General features: G+C 40.4%; 1 long non-coding RNA gene across 4 annotated transcripts in view; it reads left to right on the forward strand.

The window, feature by feature from the left end:
• The first annotated feature begins 238 nt into the window (after window positions 1–238).
• The window catches only part of LOC147370824 (uncharacterized), a 53,703-nt gene continuing 31,753 nt past the window's right edge, over window positions 239–22,188 (forward strand). The window contains exon 1 of one of the 4 annotated variants that reach the window (XR_015165499.1): window positions 239–680. This is a non-coding gene — a long non-coding RNA (uncharacterized LOC147370824). The remainder of the gene's footprint in view (window positions 681–22,188) is intronic. The other 3 variants (XR_015165498.1, XR_015165496.1, XR_015165497.1) reach the window with 3 other exon arrangements.

Genomic DNA, 22,188 nt, shown 5'->3' on the forward strand with positions numbered 1-22,188 from the left:
GGGTGAACTCCGGGAGTTGGTGATGGACAGGGAGGCCTGGCGTGCTGCAATTCATGGAGTCACAGAGTCGGACATGACTGAGCGACTGAACTGAACTGAACTGAATAGAAATATACACCTGGATAGATTGAGAAGGGAAAGAAATGTCTCTTGATTAAAGAAAGACAAACAGAAGATAGAAAGGAGGAAAAAATGGGTAAATGGTTGTTTACAGGTGGTGTGAAGGTGAGACATTACATGGGGAGACAAGAACAAACTCCTCCACTCTTCAGGGTGGGGAAAAAGAGGCTTAAAAGAATGAACCTGGGTTAACTGTGTCAGTGTGTAGAACAGCAACAGATGTGTGGAATTAACTTTACAGAGAACACAGGCAGGCTTAGGGGGAGCTGACAACCCACATGCAAAACATAAACTAAAAAAAAAAATTGAAGCCCTAACCTTCCATGTGAATGAGATAGGGTCTTTAAGGAGGTAATTAAGGTTATGTGAGGTCATAAAGGTAGAGCCTTAATCCACTCTGGTGCCCTTCTAAGACAAGGTAGTAACACTAAAACCCCTTTTTTTGGTCAAACAGGAACACAAGAGGAGGCAGCCATCTTCAAGCCAAGGAGAGCTTTATCATCACAGCCCCGCCATGCTCTACCTTGATCCAGACTTCCAAATTCCAGAACTGTGAGAAAGTAAGTTTCTGTTGTTTAAGCCACCCCTTCTCTGGTATTTTGTTATGGAAGTCTGAGCTAATATAAGCATAAAGATGAAAAAAAATGAAGCAGTTTTTGTTAACACAATATTTGGTATCATTGGCAATTCATCCTAAAATGTATTGAGAGGGCAAAGCTGTAGATTAAGGGATTTACCTAACAGAATAGCTAAGTTAATGCTATGATTTAGTTTTTTTGAGAGTCTCATCTCCTATAAAATTATAATTTACCTTTTTTTCTTAAAATTTATATTCATAGTTTAACTATGGTTATTAAATTTATACATTGAAACCCATCACTGAACTTAACTGATACAAATAATATTTACTTATATCCATGTAATTCTGCTACCCTTTACTTGGTGCCATGTGCTTTTCTCTGTAACAAAGTTTCATTACCTGAAAAATAACACATTATTCTGTGAAAAAAATTCAGTCTAAAATGGAACCAGAGGATATATATTCTTAGGAAAGCAAATCTTAAGGTCTGAGAGACTGATTTCTTGTAAAATCCTGATTTACAGAGAACTGATAATATTGGAATTTTCTTAAATTAATCAGGGATTGTCTCACATTAACCTCGGAAAATTAGGCTGATGGTTTCCAGAAGCATGAGCAAGAAGTGACCAGGGTGGGGTTGGTCTCACAAAATAAGCTGAGTTGAGCTTTGTTTGTATGACTGGACTGGTTTTATCTGCTTGAGGAATTTTTAAAGTTGGCTTCTGTTTATTTTTGACTTTAACAGACTCTCCCTGAACTCTCCCCTCTTTACATTTCCTGCCCATAAAGACAGCCTCCCTCAAAGGCTCATCAGACTCGCTACAGTTTGCATATTTCAAATTGCAGTTCTTCTCCTACTCCTGAATAAACTCAGCTTTTTGTAATTTCAAGCTTGCCTTATTTTACCCTTTTATTTAAGTTGACAATTCCTAAAATACATTGGAGCAGAGGAAACAGCCAAAAGGGTAAAAAGGGTTGGGCAATAATACCATGTTGGAATTTGTAGCTAATTTAAATCAGTTCAAAGTTCAGGTTACAACCCTAACTGCAAACAGTTGCCTTATAAAACCAAGAACTGTGTAAAGATTACTCAGATTCTAAAATGCTAGAGAAAGAATTCATTGAGAATGTGAATACAGAAGAGCAGGGTTTTATTGTTGTTGTTTTGCTTGCTTGTTTTTTACAGGGGGTAGTGGGTAAAGAATCCGCCTGCAATTCAGGAGACTCTGGTTCAATTCCTGGGTTGGGAAGATCCGCTGGAGAAGGGATAGGCTACCCACTCCAGTATTCTTGGGCTTCTCTTGTAGCTCAGCTGGCAAAGAATCTGCCTGTAATGTGGGAGACTTGTGTTCAATCCCTGGATTGGAAAGATCCTCTGGAGTAAGGGAAAGGCTACCCACTCCAGTATTCTGGCCTGGAGAATCCCATGGACTGTATAGCCCATGGGGTCACAAACAGTTGGACAACGACTGAGTGACTTTCACTTCAGTGGGGAGAGAGTTTGGACACATTAGATGTGAGATGCTATTATTTAAGTGGTACTGTCTATGAAGCGATTAGAAATGGATCTATAAAGTCAAAAGAGCAATTTGGCTGGAAACGTAATCCTGGAAATCATCATGCATTCATTCAACAAATATTTATTGGGCACTTGACTCACAGGGTGACTCATCATTTCGGTTTGCTCAGGATTATCCCAGTTTGAGGAGCTTCCCTGGTGGCTCAGATGGTAAAGAATCCACCTGCAGTGCGGGAGACCTGGCTTCAATGCCTGAGTTGGGAAGATCCCCCGGAGGAGGGCATGGCAACCAACTCCAGTATTCTTGCCTGGAGAATTCCATGGACAGAGGAGCCTGGTGGGCTATGGTTCATGGAGTTGCAAAGAGTCAGACACAGTTGAGTGACTAAGCACAGCACATCCCAGTTTGAGCAATGAACATCCCTTATTCCCAGGGAAGGCAGGAAGGTTGGTGATACTAACAAGACCATCACGGTCTCCCACTCCTTTTGGGCTTTCCTTCTGGGAGAGCAGTCAGAGATCTGTATGCATTAAATAGTTCAAGAAGGAATTAGAGTGAAAAGAGCACAAGGTTGAGGATCACCAACCTTTGAGTGGGAACAGAAGCAGGAGGTGGAAGAGTAGAATGGTGTCATAAAAGAGCAGAGAGGAGAGAATGGTAATATTCAAAATTTTTGTACAGAGTTCTTATATAGCAATGGGAAAATGGACAAACACATCGACAGGTTCTTAGGAGCAGAAGAACCAATGCCAGTAAGCATGAAAGATAGTAATAATACTTAACTCTATTAATACTCAGAGGATGGCAAATGAAAACACATATGATCAGATCTTTTTGCTTATCAAACAGAAAAAATAATACTTAGTGGTGTCCAGGCAATAAGCAAATGGGCACTCAAGACAAAGAGTGCCAGTAAAAGTAGGTAGAACTTTGCTGAGAATGTAATTTGGCAGTAGGTATAAAATTCCACTTTTAGAAATCCATCTTACTATATATATAAAGATTTGTGTACAAAGAAGTTCAGCAATTTTTAGCTTATATCTTTGCATTATTCCATAAGAGACTTAATTTATCAATTTTTAAAATCAGTGTTAATATAAACAAAACAGTAAAATCACCCACCATATTACTAATTTACATAATGGGGAGACAGAATTCTGCTTAAGTTTTTATATTCTAACTCTGAGAAATTGATAAATAGAGAAACATACAAAGCATACAAAACATACAAAACATACAAAATAATTGCCCCCACAGCCTGGCTTGAAAATTCAACATTTGGTCATATTTTCAAGTGATTTTTAGAAAATTAGCAGACTCTTTTTTAGAAGTTTTAGACTTATAGAAAACTTAAGCAGAGAGTACTGAAGTTCCCGCATATCACCCTTCTCCCCCAATTTCCCCTATTTTTAACATCTCCTATTGTATGGTACATTTGCTATAATTATGGAACCAATATTGGCACATTTTATGAGTTAAAACACAGTTTATTCAGATTTCCTTGTTGATTAGTCACTACGTCATGTCCGACTATTTGCGACCCCATGAACTGCAGCACACCAGGCTTTCCTGTCCTTCACTATCTCCCTGAGTTTGCTCAAACTCCTATCCATTGAGTCAATGATGCCATCCAGCTATCTCATCCTCTGACACCCACTTCTCCAACCTGCCCTCAATCTTTCCCAGCATTAGGGTCTTTTCCAACGAGTCAGCTCTCCACATCAGGTGGCCAAAGTATTGGAGCTTAAGCATCAGTTCTTCGAGTGAATATTCAGAGTTGATTTGGTTTAGAATTGACTGGTTTGATCTCTTCCCAGTCCAACGGACTCTCAAGAGTCTTCTCCAGCACCACAGTTCAAAAGCATCAATTCTTTGGTGCCCAGACTTCTTTATGGTCCAACTCTCACTTCTCTCATGAGATTTCTTTCAGTTCAGCTCAGTTCAGTTGCTCAGTCGTGTCCGACTCTTTGTGACCCCATGAATTGCAGCAGACTGGGCCTCCCTGTCCATCACCAACTACCAGAATTCACTCAAACTCACGTCCATCGAGTCGGTGATGCCATCCAGCCATCTCATCCTCTGTCGGCCCCTTTTCCTCCTGCCCCCAATCCCTCCCAGCATCAGAGTCTTTTCCAATGAGTCAATTCTTCGCATGAGGTGGCCAAAGTACTGGAGTTTCAGCTTTAGCATCATTCCTTCCAAAGAACTCCCAGGGATGATCTCCTTTAGAATGGACTGATTGGATCTCCTTGCAGTCCAAGTCAGATTTCTTTAGTTTTTACTTAATATTTTTCTTGTTCCAGGATGTCATATTACTTTTAGCTGTCATTTCTCCTTGAAAGTGAAAGTTGCTCAGTCGTGTCCAACTCTTTGTGACCCCAAGGACTGATTATACAGTCCATGGAATTCTCTAGGGCATAATACTGGAGTGGGTAGCCTTTCCCTTCTCCAGGGCATCTTCCCAACCCAGTGATGGAACCCAGGTCTCCTGCACTGCAGGCGGATTCTTTACCACCTCCTTAGGCTCCTGCCGAATGTGACCCTTTCTTATTGTTGTTCGGTCACTAAGTTGTGTGTGACTCTGCGACCCGATGGACTGTAGCACGACAGGCTTCCCTGTCTTCACCATCTTCCTGGAATTTGCTCAAACTCATGGCCATTTCCTTAGGTTTTATTTTTGATTAATATTCCTCTAAATAATCAAGGGAGTCACATATTTTGCAGGATGCCCACTACTGGAATTTACTTGATGTTTTTCTCATTATTAGACTTGAATTATGGGTTCTGGGAAGAATTTTCCTCATAAAAATGGTACTTAGGCTCATATGAATAGTAACCTTGGTCACCTGACTGAAGTAGTGTTGGCTGGGTTTCTCTACTGTAAAATTGCCTCCCAGGCCCAATATCATAGTGTACTCTCTGGAAGGAAGTCACTATGTGTAGCCCCCTCTCAAGGGGTGGGAGTTGTACTCCCCTCCTTTAGGGTGAAGTATCTACATAATTTACATAATCTACCTAACTTAGACTTGTGCACAGAATTTATTAATTTTTCTAATTAAAAAAAGTTATTTTTGAAATGTACACACTGCTTTACTTTTTTATTTATTAGTGGCTGTGCTCGGTCTTTGCTGCTACACACAGGCTTTCTCTAGTTGCAGTGCCTGGGGGCTCCTCTCTAGTTATGGTGTGTGGGCTTCTCATTGCAGTGGCTTCTCTTGTTATGGAGCACAGGCTCTAGGGTGAGCAGGCTTCAGCAGTTTGCAGCACAGGGGCTCATTCAGTAGTTGTGGCTCGAGAGCCCTAGAGTGAGCAGGCTTCAGCAGTTGTATGCTCGGGCTCAGTAGTTGTGGCTCGAGAGCCCTAGAGTGTGCAGGCTTCAGCAGTTGTATGCTCGGGCTCAGTAGTTGTGGTGCATAGGCTTAGTTGCTCTGCAGTATATGGAATCTTCCTGGACCAGGGATTGATCCCATGTCCCCTGCGTTGGCCGGCAGATTCTTATCCACTGCACCAGCAGGGAGGTCTTCCAATTACATTTTTATGTCAGTAGGGACTTGTGGCTATTTTATATTTTGGGTTATAATCCAATGTTACCTTATTTTGTTGCTCAAATTATTCCAGCTTTGGCCATTGGAAGTTCTTTCACTTGACTTCTGGGTCCCTTTAACGTACCACCAAGATTGTGGCAATTTTTATTTTCTAAGAACTACTTATTTTCTGGCATAAGATGCTCCAGGCTTACCTTGTGTATTTCCTGCTTCAGTCTCAGAATCTGTTTCTCCAAAGAGCTCCTATTCTTTTTATTGGAGAATGGAATTGGAAACCAAGATCTGGGTGCAACATGTGTTTGTTATTACTGCAGTTCATTTATTTTAGGCCCTCTCAGAATGATATATGTGTATGCTGCTGCTACTGCTTAGTCGCTTCAGTTGTGTCTGACTCTGTGTGACCCCATAGACGGCAGCCCACCAGGCTCCCCTGTCCTTGGGATTCTCCAGGCAAGAACACTGGAGTGGGTTGCCATTTCCTTCTCCAGTAAATGAAAGTGAAAAGTGAAAGTGAAGTTGCTCAGTTGTGTCTGACTCTTCGAAACCCCATGGACTGCAGCCTACCAGGCTCCTCCATCCATGGGATTTTCTAGGCAAAAGTACTGGAGTGGGGTGCCATTGCCTTCTCCGGATATGTGTGTATACTAACCTGTGTATATACACATATCAAAAAATATTTCCATAGGTAACCTTCTGTGCTCCATATTGAGTTGTTAGTCATACACTTAAATTATCTTAAATGTGAGCTCTCCATCAACTTCATAACTAATATCTTCAACTCTAACTTCTTACCACATGGATCATTCTAGGTACCTCCTCTTGCTGATCTTTACATTTTGACTCCAACTGTAAGAAATCTGGATCCCACCATCTGCCATTCATTTACTTAGTTCAATTCCAATATACATGACAGCAGTATCAGGATTACAAGCCTCCATCCTTGTAGGAAATGGTCTTATTGAAATAAATACCATTCTTAAGTGTAGCTCCTTTTGCCTTTAGTCTTACAGACTCCATTTCCAACAGACATTTTTAAAATAAAATAAATAAAATATAGCAGATAAAATTGAATCTGCAGATCCAAGAGGATTCTCCTCTTCCTTCCCAAGGAGCACAAACTATAAGTCTTCACATATTATATAGTCTTTCAGTCTATTTTTATATTTTATATGTATAAATATAATCTATTTTTATATTTTATACATACATGATATTTATGGGCATTTTATTTTAAAACTTAAATAAATGATATAGGAGGCATATTCTACTCTTTTTATGCTTTTTTTTCGTGATGCCTCTATGTTGATAAATTTAGATCTAGGCCATTTCTATGTCTAGCCAAACATCCCATCATAAGAATATTAAACATTTTCTTCACCACTTTCCTGGTGATGAGTATTTAGATTCTTCTAGTTTGTTTTTTACTTTTGTAAATAACACCGTAGTAAATATCCTATCAAGTTAGCAAATATTGAGGGCATTATGTCAGTAGAAATGACATTAATTTATGTTAACATAGAAAAAGTCCCATGCTCAGATTTGATATCTGACTCCTTACTTTAAAATATGGATTCTAGCAATTTTTCGTGTGTATGAAGCCTGGTGCTGACAGCCACTGTCCGGCTAGCTGGTCCTTGTCCTGGCCTGGACACATTGTACAATGCCTGGCCCACAGCAGGCTCTCACTGTTCCTCCTGTTGCCTTGCAGGGGTCAACCCAGGTCTGTGTGTCTAAGGGTTCTTTCAGAGCTGCCTGTGTGTGTGTAGATCCTGCTGAGGCCTTTCAGTGCTGCTTTGAAAGCCTTACAAAAGAAGCTGAATCGCCCGTGCATGTACTGCTGGCCCACAGTTCCAAGCAAAGTTTCTTTTTTGAATTAAGGACAGAGCAGACGGGCCTAGGAGGAAGCCTGGCATGTGCACCATGGGCCCAAGAACTGAAGAGAAGAAAGCTGGGCTCATTAGGTGTTAACTATTTTAATGACGGGCAGGGTTTTATTTTGTTGGTTTGTTTTTTGGCTGCACTGTGGGGCTTGTAGGTTCCTAGTTCCCCAATCAGGGACCAAACCTGTGCCCTCAGTGCTGAAAGTGCAGAGTCCTAGCCACAGACCACCAGTGAATTCCCAAGAGCAGTGTTATTAATGCCTGGGCTCATGAAGGCCTACTGTAACTTACAAGTGTCCCCCTAGAGTATATGTCTAATCTGTAACTGGAATTTCACATTTATGAATCCTTCTAAAAACTCCAATTTGAAAAGATATATGCACCCCAGTGTTCACAGCAGCACTATTTACAATAGCCAAGACAAGACAACAACCTGAGTATCCATCAACAATCAACTGGCTTAAGAAGATACAGTGTGTGTGTGTATATATATGTATTTGGTCTAGATGTGTATATATATAATGGAATATTACTCAGCTACAAAAAATGAAATATTGCCATTTGCAGCTACATGGATGAACACAGAGAATATCACTTTTATGTGGAAACTTAAAAAACAATGAATCTATACACAAAACAGAAACAGACTCACAGATATATAAAACAAACTTAGGGTTTCCCAAGGGGAAAGAGACTAATTAGGAGTATCAGATTAACAGATAAGAAGCATTATAAATAAAATGAATATACAGTAAGATCCTCTGGAGAAGGGAATGGCAGGGCATTCCAGTATTCTTGCCTGGAGAAGCCTATGGACAGAGAAGCCTGGGTGGGTTACAGTTCATGGGCTTGCAAAGAGTTGGACATGACTGAGCAACTCACACTTACCTCACCTCACTTCACTCTGCAAAAAACTCCTGAATTTCTACGCTGTACCTGAAAATACTGCAATATTCTAAATCAACTATACTTCAATTTAAAAAGTACTTCTGATATCTTACATAATAGTTTCTCTCCTTAGATGGTAGGAAATGGACCCAATATTTTAAAATACATTAAAATGGTTTTAATAAAAAGGAATATTGAAATATCACCTCTTTTCTGATGGAAAATATTGAGTTACACATGAAAGTATTTATGTCATGCATAATTTGTAGGCTCTAACAGTTGGATAAACTAGGACCAAAATCATGACCACAATATAGGATTTATTGACTTTGCATCTATCCTCCATGGAGCTCAGAATGCCTGGAACTCCTCCAGAAGGGTTCTGGGAGGTGTTGAGGGAATTTCAGGTGCTCTCTGGTGGCTCGTGGTCTCGATGTTGTTGCTCTGCCATTTTACCTTTGTAAAGCTTTCCATGTCTAAGGCAGTGTCTTCAGAAGCAGTGGCCAAAAGTAGCGCTGGGTTCAGTCCAGTTCAGTCGCTCAGATATGTCCGACTCTTTGCGACCCCATGAACCGCAGCACGCCAGGCCTCCCTGTCCATCACCAACTCCCGGAGTCCACCCAAACCCATGTCTTTGAGTCGGTGATGCCATCCAACCATCTCATTCTCTGTCGTCCCCTTCTCTTCCTGCCCTCAATCTTTCTCAGCATCAGGATCTTTTCAAATAAGTCAGCGCTTTGCATCAGGTGGCCAAAGTACTGGAGTTTCAGCTTCAGAATCAGTCCTTCTAATGAACACTCAGGACTGATCTCCTTTAGGATGGACTGGTTGGATCTCCTTGCAGTCCAAGGGACTCTCAAGAGTCTTCTCCAACACCACAGTTCAAAAGCATCAATTCTTTGGCACTTAGTTTTCTTCACAGTCCAGCTCTCACATCCATACATGACCACTGGAAAAACCATAGCCTTGACTAGATGGACCTTTGTTGGCAAAGTAATGTCTCTGCTTTTGAATATGCTATCTAGGTTGGTCATAACCTTCCTTCCAAGGAGTAAGTATCTTTTAATTTCATGGCTGCAATCACCATCTGCAGTGATTTTGGGTCCAGAAAAATAAAGTCAGCCACTGTTTCCACTGTTCCCCATCTATTTGCCATTAAGTGATGGGACCGGATGCCATGATCTTAGTTTTCTGAATGCTGAGCTTTAAGCCAACTTTTTCACTCTCCTCTTTTACTTTCATCAAGAGGCTCTTTAGTTCTTCTTCACTTTCTGCCATAAGGGTGGTGTCATCTGCATATCTGAGGTTATTGATATTTCTCCTGGCAATCTTGATTCCAGCTTGTGCTTCTTCCAGTCCAGCGTTTCTCATGATGTACTCTGCATATAAGTTAAATAAGCAGGGTGACAATATACAGCCTTGATGTACTCCTTTTCCTATTTGGAACCAGTCTGTTGTTCCATGTCCAGTTCTAACTGTTGCTTCCTGACCTGCATACAGGTTTCTCAAGAGACAGGTCAGGTAGTCTGGTATTCCCATCTCCTTCAGAATTTTCCACACTTTATTGTGATCCACACAGTCAAAGGCTTTGGCATAGTCAAGAAAGCAGAAATAGATGTTTTTCTGGAACTCTCTTTCTTTTTCAATGATCCAGTGGATGTTGGCAATTTGATCTCTGGTTCCTCTGCCTTTTCTAAAACCAGCTTGAACATCAGGAAGTTCACGGTTCACGTATTGCTGAAGCCTGGCTTGGAGAATTTTGAGCATTACTTTACTAGCATGTGAGATGAGTGCAATTGTGTGGTAGTCTGAGCATTCTTTGGTATTGCCTTTTTTGGGGATTGGAATGAAAACTGACCTTTTCCAGTCCTGTGGCCGCAGCTGCTGCTGCTGCTGCTAAGTTGCTTCAGTCGTGTCCAACTCTTCGCAACCCCATGGACTGTAGCCTACCAGGCTCCTCTGCCCATGGGATTTTCCAGGCAGGAGTACTGGAGTGGGTTGCCATTGCCTTCTTCCATGGCCACTGCTGAGTTTTCCAAATTTGCTGACATATTGAGTGCAGCACTTTCACAGCATCATCTTTCAGGATTTGAAATAGCTCAACTGGAATTCCATCACCTCCACTAGCTTTGTTCATACTGATGCTTCCTAAGGCCCACTTGACTTCACATTCCAGGATGTCTGGCTCTAGGTGAGTGTGAGTGATCACACCATCATGATTATCTGGGTCGTGAAGATCATTTTTGTACAGTTCTTCTGTGTATTCTTGCCACCTCTTCTTAATATCTTCTGTTTCTGTTAGGTCCATACCATTTCTGTCCTTTATTGAGCCCATCTTTGCATGAAATGTTCCCTTGGTGTCTCTAATTTTCTTGAAGAGATCTCTAGTCTTTCCCATTCTATTGTTTTCCTCTATTTCTTTGCATTGATCACTGAGGAAGGCTTTCTTATCTCTCCTTGTCTTTGGAACTCTGCATTCAAATGGGTATATCTTTCCTTTTCTCCTTTGCTTTTCACTTCTTTTCACAGCTATTTGTAAGGCCTCCCCAGACACCCATTTTGCTATTTTGCATTTCTTTTTCTTGGGGATGGTCTTGCTCCCTGTCGCCTGTACAATGTCATGAACCTCTGTCCATAGTTCATCAGGCACTCTGTCTTGTTGAAGTCTAAAATGTGCAGTAGCTACCATCAGTACCCACCATGGACCATGATGCTAGAGCCAGTGCCTGATGACATTTATGCCAAGGTTACTGGTGACTGATGACAAAGTCAGGTGTGTTGACACAGCAGATTGTCCCTCTCTCCCACCCTCCCACTCCCGACTGCCCAATGCTTCTCTCTCTGGTCACTATAGAGACACCAGCTCCTGTACTATTGAGGTCCCCAGGCCTTCACTGTTCACAGCTCCATTTGCTCTGAGCCCCTTCCCACTTCTCAATCTGAGCACATCCACTCCTCCTTTCCATGCTGGCTCATTTCCATAATGACCAAACTCATCTGTCTTGATTTCCCTTTCCTGGAGATAAGACATTTCTGTAGGCTTTTCATGTACCACCTTTTGAAGAGGCCCTCTACCAGTCCTCTCATCTCTGCTAACTTGGCTGAATTCTGGATAAGGGCAGTTTATTTAGGATCATTCTATGATGCATCTTCTAGTAATTTCAGTAATTGTGTCTATTATAAAGTAACAAGTCATTTATCAAGCAGCACTATGAATTAATTATATGTGATTAGCTCATTTGAGCCTTTGATAGTATTGTATATTACTGCTTCCACTCTAAAAGCTGAGAAATCTAAGGAGCAGAGAGGTCAAGTAAGTTGCCTAAGATCCCACAGCTAGTTAAAGATGGAGCTCAATCTGAGCCAGGTATCTCTAACTTCAGAGTCCATGATCTTACTATCATATCATAGTTTCTTCAGAAAGACCTCCAAATATATAGTTAATCCCTTTCAGTTCAATTCAGTTCAGTCACTCAGTCATGTCCGACTCTTTGCAACCCCATGAATCGCAGCATGCCAGGCCTCCCTGTCCATCGCCAACTCCCGGAGTTCACTCAAACTCACATCCATGAGTTGGTGATGCCATCCAGCCATCTCATCCTCTGTCGGCCCCTTTTCCTCCTGCCCCCAATCCCTCCCAGCATCAGAGTCTTTTCCAATGAGTCAACTCTTCGCATGAGGTGGCCAAAGTACTGGAGTTTCAGCTTTAGCATCATTCCTTCCAAAGAACACCCAGGACTGATCTCCTTCAGAATGGATGGGTTGGATCTCCTTGCAGTCCAAGGGACTCTCAAGAGTCTTCTCCAACACCACAGTTCAAAAGCATCAATTCTTTGGCACACAGCTTTCTTCACAGTCCAACTCTCACATCCATACATGACCACTGGCAAAACGATAGCCTTGACTAGACGGACCTTTGTTGGCAAAGTAATGTCTCTGCTTTTGAATATGCTGTCTAGGTTGGTCACAACTTTCTTTCCAAGGAGTAAGTGCCTTTTAATTTCATGGCTGCAGTCACCATCTGCAGTGATTTTGGAGCCCCCAAAAATAAAGTCTGACACTGTTTCCTCATCTATTTCCCTTTAGACACCTTAAAAGCTCTTTAAAGAAATTTCAATAGAAGAAAATATCTAAGTTGTCTCTTATAATTTCATTTCACCTAGATATGTGTTAAACTTTACCCATTGTCTTGTGTTTAACTTTTATTGATGAACTGGACCTGAAAGTGGTTAAGAGCACAGGTCCTCTGCTGTGTGACTTTAGGCAAGTTATCTAACCTCTCTGTGCTCAATTTCTTTATATGTCAACTGCATATTACAGCATTGCCAATTTCTATGGGTTGTCATTTGGATAAAAGCATTAATATAAGTAAGGGAATGAGAATGGTAACTGATAAATACATGCTCATATTTTTATTATTGATGAATTAGTTAATGCTCTATCAGTGTATAATGTGTTGATTCAACTCATTATATACTTCTCTTGCTTTTTTAAAGAATTTATATTAGAGTATAGCCAACTAACAATCTTGGGATAGTTTTAGGTGCACAGCAAAGCGACTTAGCCCTACCTATACTTGTATCCATTCTCCCTCCAGCTCCACCCCCACCCAGCCTGCCACATATCATTGAACAGAATTCCCTGTGTTACACAGTAGGACCTTGTTGGTTATCCATTTTAAATATAGCAGTGTGTACATGTTGATCCCAAACTCCCTATCTCTTCCTATCATTGTTTCCCCCCTGGCAACCATAAGATCATTCTCTAAGTCTGTGGGTCTGTTTCTTATACCCTTCCTTTTGTTCTATAAATGTCAGACTATGAGCTATGACTTTTCCTGATGTCACTGTATACTTATTTTTGGTAGTCTTCTTTTACTATCTAATGTGGAATCAGAAACTAGACCAACCAATTCTTGCAGAACTGTAAGTTAAGTCTGAATAACATCTGAAGATTTTTCATGGCTTTAAGTATAGTTTCATTACAGTGAGTTCTGGAGCATAAAAGGTAATTTATCTTTATTTCTGACTGTTAGGTTTTTATTTTTTCAGTGTTGAGGGCACTGGAAGGCTGACCTCTAGATGAGGAAAATGTAATTTTTTAAAGTGGAGAAGTTCAGTGTAAACAATGGCCTTTAAAAACTCATGAAAATTTTCAAACAATGCATAGAGTGTCTAATAATAAGTCCCCAGATATCTATTAAGTTTCAACAATATTTTGATAATCTTGTTTCATCCACCCTTAGGAATCCTACCATTTTATCAAAAAACAAAAGCTAAAGAAATTTCAGCATATATCTTTAACTTTAAAAATGTTTTTAATCATCATGCTATTATTCTTAAAAGAATTAAGTGTAACTTACTAACTTAATCTTATCTTCAGTCCATCTTTAGATTTCATCAGTTGTTCCACAATTTTTTTTGTAGTTGCAGCTTTTTAAAAAATCAAGATCCAGAGAAAGTCCATATAATGCACTGGGTTTAAATGTATTTTATTCTGTAACATCACCACTATCTCTCATGTCACTGACTGGTTAATAGTGAGTTATTTGTTCTGTAAGCAAGTAGTTTTCAAAGTGTGGACCAGCAGCTTCAGCATCTCCTGGAAACATGTGAGAAATGCAAATTTCTTTTCAAGTCCCATTCAGTCCTACTGAAATAGACTTTGGGAATGTAGGCCAGCAAGTTGTGTTTTAACAAGCTCTCCAGGATCCAACCTGGTACCACTGTTGTTGACTAGCCCACAAGATAAATTTGGCTCATTGTGTGTCCTGTTGGCATTTATCTTCTCCAATAAGTCTCCATATTTCCTATAGATTCACAATTAAATGTAAAGCCTTGATTACATTCAGGTTCAATTTATTATTATTTTTTTAAGGCAAGACTACTTCACAGATGGTGCTATGCTCTCATGTTGCATCAACCATGAGGCGCAAAAGTGCTGTCTGACCCAATGATAGTGATGCTGAGATTTCCAGTGCTTGGGTGGTGTCCACCTGGTACCTGCTGTACTGAAGGGTTTCACCAACCACTGATGATTATTGCCCAGTCTTATTATTTCCTTTGGGATCATGAGATAAAGATTTCTAGTATCATCCATTCTGTATTCATTAATCATTTTCAGCATTTTATCATTCTTATTGCTTTTCTGGGACCATGGCAACTCTCATAGAACTGTTCAGTTGCTAAGTCATGTCCAACTCTTTGAAACCCCATGAACTACAGTACACCAGGCTCCCCTGTCCTTCAGTGTCTCCCTGAGTTTGCTCAAGCTCATGTCCATTGAGTCAGTGATGCCACCCAACCATCTCGTCCTCTGTCGGCCCCTTCTCCTCCCACCCTCAATATCAGGGTATGCCAGTATCAGGGTCTTTTCCAATGAGTCAGCTCTTCACATCAGGTGGCCAGAGTATTGGAGCTTTAGCATCAGTCCTTCCAATGGATATTCAGTCTTGATTTCTTTTAGGATTGACTACTTTGATCTCCTTGCAGTCCTAGGGACTCTCAAGAGTCTTCTCCAACACCACAGTTCAAAAGCATCAACTCTTTGGTAGTCAGCCTTCTTTATGGTCCAGCTCTCACATCCATACATGATTACTGGAAAAACCATAGCCTTGACTAGATGGACATTTGTGGGCAAAGTGATGTCTCTGCTTTTTAATACTCTGTCTAGGTTTGTCATAGCTTTTCTTCCAAGGAGCAAGTGTCTTTTAATTTCATGGCTGCAGTTACTATCTGTAATCATTTTGGGGCCCCCCAAAATAAAATCTGTTACTGTTTCACTTTTCCCCCTTCTATTTGTCATGGAGTGATGGGACCAGATGTCATGATCTAAGTTTTTTGAACGTTGAGTTTTAAGCCAGCATTTTCACCCTCCTGTTTCACCTTTATCAAGAGGCTCTTTAGCTCCTCTTCACTTTCTCCTATTACAGTGGTATCATCTGCATGTCCGAGGTTGTTAATATTTCTCCCAGCCATCTTGATTTCGGCTTGTGATTCATCCAGCCTAGCATTTTGCATGATGTGCTCTGCATAGAAGTTAAATAATCAAGGTGACAATATACAGCCTTGATGTACTCCTTTCCCAATTTTGAACCAGTCCATTGTTCCATGTCTGGTTCTAATTGTTGCTTCTTGAGTTGTATACAGGAGTTTCTCAGGAGGCAGGTAAGGTGGTCTGGTATTCCCATCTGTTTAAGAATTTTCTACAGTTTGTTGTGATCCACACAGTCAAAATCTTTAGCATAGTCAATGAAGCAGAGGTGGATGTTTTTGGAATTTCCATGCTTTTTCTATGATCCAACAGATGTTGGCAATTTGATCTCTGGTTCCTCTGCCTTTTCTAAATCCAGCTTGAACATCTGGAAGTTTTTGGTTCACTTACATTTGAAGCCTAGCTTGAAGGATTCTGAGCACTACTTTGCTAGTAATGAGTGCAACTGTCTGGTAGTTTGAACATTCTTTGGCATTGCCTTTCTTTGGGACTGGAATGAAAACTGACCTTTTCCAGTCCTGTGGCCACCAGTGAGTTTTCCAAATTTGCTGACATATTGAGTGCAGCACTTTCACAGCATTATCTTTTAGAATTAGAAATAGCTCAGCTGGAATTCCATCACCTCCAGTAGCTTTGTTCTTAGTAATGGTTCCTAAGGCCCACTTGACTTCACACTCCAAGATGTCTGGCTCTAGGTGGGTGATCACACCATTGTGGCTATTTGGGTAATTAAGACCTTTTTTATACAGTTCTTTGTATTCTTGCTACCTCTTCTTGATCTCTTCTGCTTCTTTAGGTCCTTGCTGTTTTCATTGAATATGTGTAGTTTAAAAGCAGTATGAATTAACAAGACTTTTTGTTTACAAATTAAAAATAACTTTACAGAATTTTTTAAAAGCCCTTATGATAAGCACAGACCCTTGTTTTCCATTGGCTTAGAAAGCATTCATTTAAGTAGTGAAGAATTTACAATCTAACTGGATTTGAATCTGGATTCTGATTTTGAATCAGTTACTGTCTGTCTTTATGCCTGTGTTAAGCCTTTTTGGCTCCTCAACCAAGATCTGTCCCTTAGATCTATGTTTAAATGTCCTGGTCTTCTTACTCTATGATGACAGTAATATCATGTATTCTTCTCTGCCTGATGAAGATTTTTAACATATTCTGAGATAATGTATGTCAGAGTACTTTGGGGTAAATTATGAAAATGTGTCTCTTAGACCTGACTCTTCTATGAGATAGAGCAATGTTTCTCAAACATGGACAGTGACCTACAGAAAAACATGTTTTATGCTGTGATCCTGTTCTCTCTCTTTCTCTCATGCACACAGATTTACATTTCTTAGAAGTGGCAAATCTCGGTCTTTATCTTAGACCTATGGAATCAGACATTCTGTGGGTAGGTCCATAAGGTGTTTCACCAGTAACTGTTAGCTCCACTGTCTGCTATCTATCTTGGTGCTTTTCATTTTGCTCTTTTCAGTTCTATTCCACTAAGAATTGTTGGTGGTAACCTACTGGATTAGAATGATTCCCTGATGCACTGTTAGACTGCAGCCCACATTTTCACAAAATGATCTTCTCCTACATGGTTCTAACTCACTCTCCACAAGATCGTGTCATTCTTTTTCTTTTTTTTCATATTCTTTTCCATTATGGTTGATTACAAGATATTGAATATAGTTCCCTGTGTTATACAATAGACCTTACTGTTTATCCATTCTATATATAATAGTTTGTATCTGCTAATTCCAAACTCCCGAACTATCCCTTCCCTGCTTTTCCCTCCCCCTTGGCAACCACAAGTCTGTTCTCCATGTCTGTGAGTCTGTTTTGTAGAGTTCATTAGTATCCTGTTTCAGATTCCACGTATAAAAGATGTCATGTGGTATTTCTCTGATTTACTTCACTCAGTATGATAATCTCTAGGTCCATCCATGCTGCTGCAAATGGGATCATTTCATTGTTTTTTTATGGTTGAGTAGTATTCCATTGTGTGTGTGTGTGTGATACATATGTATGTACAAATGGTATATTTCGGTTTGTTTAGGTTTAGGTTGTTTCCATGTCTTGGCTATTGTAGATAGTGCTGCTATGAGCATAGAGGTGTGTGCATCTTTTCAAATTATAGTTTTGTCCGGATATATATACCCAGGAGTGGGATTGCTGGATCATATGGCGACTCTAGTTTTAGCTTTTTGAGGAACCTCCATACTGTTCTCCAATGAAGGCAATGGCACCCCACTCCAGACTCTTGCCTGGAAAATCCCATGTACGGAGGAGCCTGGTGGGCTGCAGTTCATGGGGTCGCAAAGAGTCAGACACGACTGAGCGACTTCACTTTCACTTTTCACTTTCATGCATTGGAGAAGGAAATGGCAACCCACTCCAGTGTTCTTGCCTGGAGAATCCCAGGGACGGGGGAGCCTGGTAGGCTGCCGTCTATGGGGTCACACAGAGTCGGACACGACTGAAGCAACTTAGCAGCAGCAGCAGCAGAAGGCAGCATACTGTTCTCCATAGTGACTGCACCAATTTACATTCCCACCAACAGTGTAGGAGGTTTTTCCCTTTTCTCCACACTCTCTCCAACATTTGTTATTTGTAGATTTTTTAATGATGACCATTCTGACTGGTGTAAGGTGGTACCTCATTGTAGTTTTGACTTGCATTTCTTTAATTAGCAATTTTGAACATCTTTTCATGTGCCTGTTGGCCATCTGTTTGTCTTCTTTGGAGAAATGTCTGTTTAGGTCTTCTACTCATTTTTTGATTAGGTTGTTTTGCTTATTTGTTATTGAGTTATATGAGTAATTGTTTCATTGTTATCATTTGGTTGCCTGAATACTAGTGTCCCTGATCTCAGGCACACACAACCAATTTTAATGCAAGGTGGTGGTGTTAAAAAAATATATATGAAACAGGTTCAAAGAGGTGGGTGCCTTCGATTTGAAATATAGGCTCAAGGGCGTGCTTCACATTGAGAATAAGAATTCATTTATTTATTCATCAGCTAAGTAAAGAGGAAGGCACAATAAATGAAGGGCAAGATTCTTCTCTTCCTGAGGTTATAGGCTAGACGGGATGGGAAAGAAAGCTGGATACAAAGGGACAAAGAGCCTGGTAATGTTAGTTGGAGCTCACAGACCTCCAGAGAAGATAAAACTAATCAGAAGTTTTACTGGATCGGGAAGGAAGCTAAGCTTGAACTGGCACTTGATGGTTAAATAGGATTTAAATAGACAAATTGGGGTGAGGTTGGGAAAGGACCCTCCAGATGGAGTTAGTAGCTTCCTTCTATAGTGCTTGCAATTATAAATGAAAAGGGTGCTTTTAAGAGGCAACTCTCAATAACAACAAAGGTTTTATTTTTTATCTATAATCATAGCACTTACATGGAGGAGGAAATGCAACCCACTCCAGTATTCTTGCCTGGGAAATCCCATGGACAGAGGAACCTGGCAGGCTACCATCCATAGGGTCACAAAGAGTTGGACACAACTTAGTGACTAAATAACATAGCACTTACAATGAAGTTGTGATTTAGGTACTATTGTTCCCAAGGTTGAGAATGCAAGCTTATGGGAGAACAAAGATCCAAGCTTGGGTCTACAGAACTTCAAATTCATTGTGCTATCCATTATGTTCCAGAGAATGACTGGGACAGAGCTCACCTTAATAGTCTGCCGGCACTGGTACACAATGGTATTGAAGGATGGCTGACTCAAATGCAGACTGACTGGGGAACAGGGACCTAATTCTGCAGACTGATTACTATGACTCAATCTGCCACTAGATGTCACATGTTACTGAAAAGGAATTACTAAAGTTGGTGAATGAAAAATTATTAGGGCTATTAACAGTAACATTCTCTTTTTAATTGAAATCAGTTGACTTAAACATTAGTTTCAGGGGTACAATATAGTGATACAATATTTTTGTACCTTACACACCACTCAAAGTTGTTACAGTATTATTTGACTATATTCCTCTTAATGCCCTTAGCCTATTTTGCCCATTCCCCCGACTTCCTCCCCTCTGGCAACCACTAGTTCTAACAGTGACATTCTCACTTACGTTGCTTTTGATATATGTTTCCGAATGGGACTACAAGGGGCAGAGTTCCGCCAGTTGCTCATGACCCAGGTCTATCTTAATTGTGCCACAGGCCATGAAAATCCTGGGTCTGCAAGTATGAACCCCATCTTATGTGTGTATTGGAAAAACAAGTGTGAGTAGCTGCTAGAGGATGTGAAAGATGATCAATGCACTTTAGCTTGTCTTAGAGAGATTGTGAACTTTGATTTGGGTCTCAACTTTGACGTCATCTCTATAGGAGAAAATGGATAACTTCTCGTTTCCTCTTGGAATAGGCCCACAAAATCCTGACTTACAGTTGGGTAGCTTTCCTAGTGTTCCCAGATTTTTCAGGTGTGACTGATCCAGTCATTCTAAATTCAACCATCAGCTCAGATGTCACCTCCTCAACTAGATTTTCAAGCTAAATTAGCCACTGAAGTACCTATTGTCATATTGTTTCTAATTGTATCTTATCACCAACTAAAATTACCTTTTAAAAATTAATTTATTCCCACCAACAGGAGGAGAGGGTTCCCTTTTGTCCACCCCCGTCCAGCATTTACTGCTTGTAGACTTTTTGATGCTGGCCATTTTGACTGGTGTGAGGTGATACCTCATTGTAGTTTTGATCTGCATTTCTCTAATAATTAGTGATGTTGAGCATCTTCATGTGCTTCTTGGCTATCTGTATGTCTTCTTTGGAGAAATGTCTTTATTTAGTCTTCTGCCTATTTTTTAGTTGGGTTGTTTTTTTCTTATATTGAGCTGCATGGACTGTATATTTTGTAGCTTAATTCCATGCCAACTGCTTTGTTTGCAAATATTTTCCTCTTATGTGTAAAGAAGATAGCTAGTGGGAACCTGCTGTGTAGCTCAAGGAGCTCAGCTCAGTGCTGTGGTGACCTAGATGGGTAGGGGGCTGGGGTAGGAGGGAGGTCCAAGAGGGAGGGGATATCTGTATACGTATAACTGATTCACTTCATTGTACAGCAGAAACTAACAACACTGTAAACAACTATACCCCAATTTAAAAAGAAATTCATTGTTTTCTTGTTCATTATCTTTCCCCTCTACTATAAGCTGCAAGAAAGCAAGGTCTTTGTCCTGTTTATCATCATATTTTCATGCCTCGACAGTGTTTGGCTCATAACAGGTTCAGTAGATATTGCTGGATGAATAGATGGCAGCTCATGTGAGTGGTGTGCTGTGGGTTTAGCACTCTTCCCAATACTTTTTCTTCCAATGAGCTTCATTCTTGGTTATTCCATGGAAAGACTGGAAAGAAGCCTCATCTTCTCTCTCAGGGGTTAATTACTTGACTGAGATTGGACTGAGACCTTTCAGCCATCAAGAAAACCTTATAACATTTAACATATAATTAACCTATTGTAGGAAAAATGGTTCATCAGACTGAATAACTTGTAGATTTTTATATAGCAAAAGGTAATAAAATAAATAAAAATAAAAGATAATGGTGATGGCTAAAAAGATAAAATCTAGACATGATAGACACCTTGGGGAGAATATAGTACCAACTTTTCATTCTACATATGAGGAAACTGTCTTCACCAAAGATTAAACGACATGCCTGAATTCATGCAGCTAGGTTTGTGGAGAAAGCCCTAGGAGGCGCTAGTGGTGAAGAACCTGCCTGCCAATTCAGGAGACACAAGAGACACAGGTTTGATTCCTGGGATGGGAAGATTACCCCGGAGGAGGGCATGGCAACCCACTCCAGTATTCTTGCCTGGAAAATCCCATGGACAGTGGAGCCTTGCAGGCTATAGTCCATAGGGTCACAAAGAGTTGGACATGACAGTATTGACTTAGCATGCATGAACCCATGCAGCTAGTGGAGACAGACAGGGCTAGGACTTTGAATTTCTAATCCCAGCCTTATCTTTCTACTTTAAACAAGGGCTTCCATTATGCTTTCTTCAAATGAAAATTTAACTGCGTGTCTACAGAACATATTCTAGACATTTTTAAAGCAACATTATAGAAGAAAATGATAAAAATGAGTTAACATTCTCTGCTTCCCTGTAATACCTCTGTGATTATCCACTTGGTTAACAGCGCACAATCTAATTCAGTGCCTAAACATCTAATTTTGGTAAATTAACATATTTGTCATTGCAAAAGATAAAAAAATGAAAAGGCCATTGTTCCTGTTCTCAGGCACAAACAACTGGCCATAATGGAAGGCAGTGTTGTGATAAACGTGTAAAATGGGTACACAGAAGTGGGTGCCACTGACTGGAACTGAAGCACACTGAGGACAAGCATTTCAACAAGCAGAGAGATAGGACACTGTAGAAGGGGAAAATGGCAAGCGGTCTGAAGGTGGGCAGTGATGCTCAGAGAACAGCAGGCAGCTTTATGAGCTGGAAATAGAAGTATAAAGGAGACAGTTATTCTGAAAAGGAAGGCAGAGGGTCTTGAGGTGGGTTGTGGAGGACCTCGAGATTCAAACTCAATAATTTTTCTAATTTTAATTCTTTTTAGATAATACTGAGTTTTTGAGTAGAGAACCAACATAGTAATATATGTCTTATAACAAGGTAAGTCTTACCTTGTAAACA

Source organism: Bos grunniens, chromosome 6, assembly GCF_055505025.1.
Source record: "Bos grunniens cultivar Pamir isolate PY7600 chromosome 6, Bosgru_T2T1.0, whole genome shotgun sequence".
NCBI classification, from domain to species: Eukaryota; Metazoa; Chordata; class Mammalia; order Artiodactyla; family Bovidae; genus Bos; species Bos grunniens.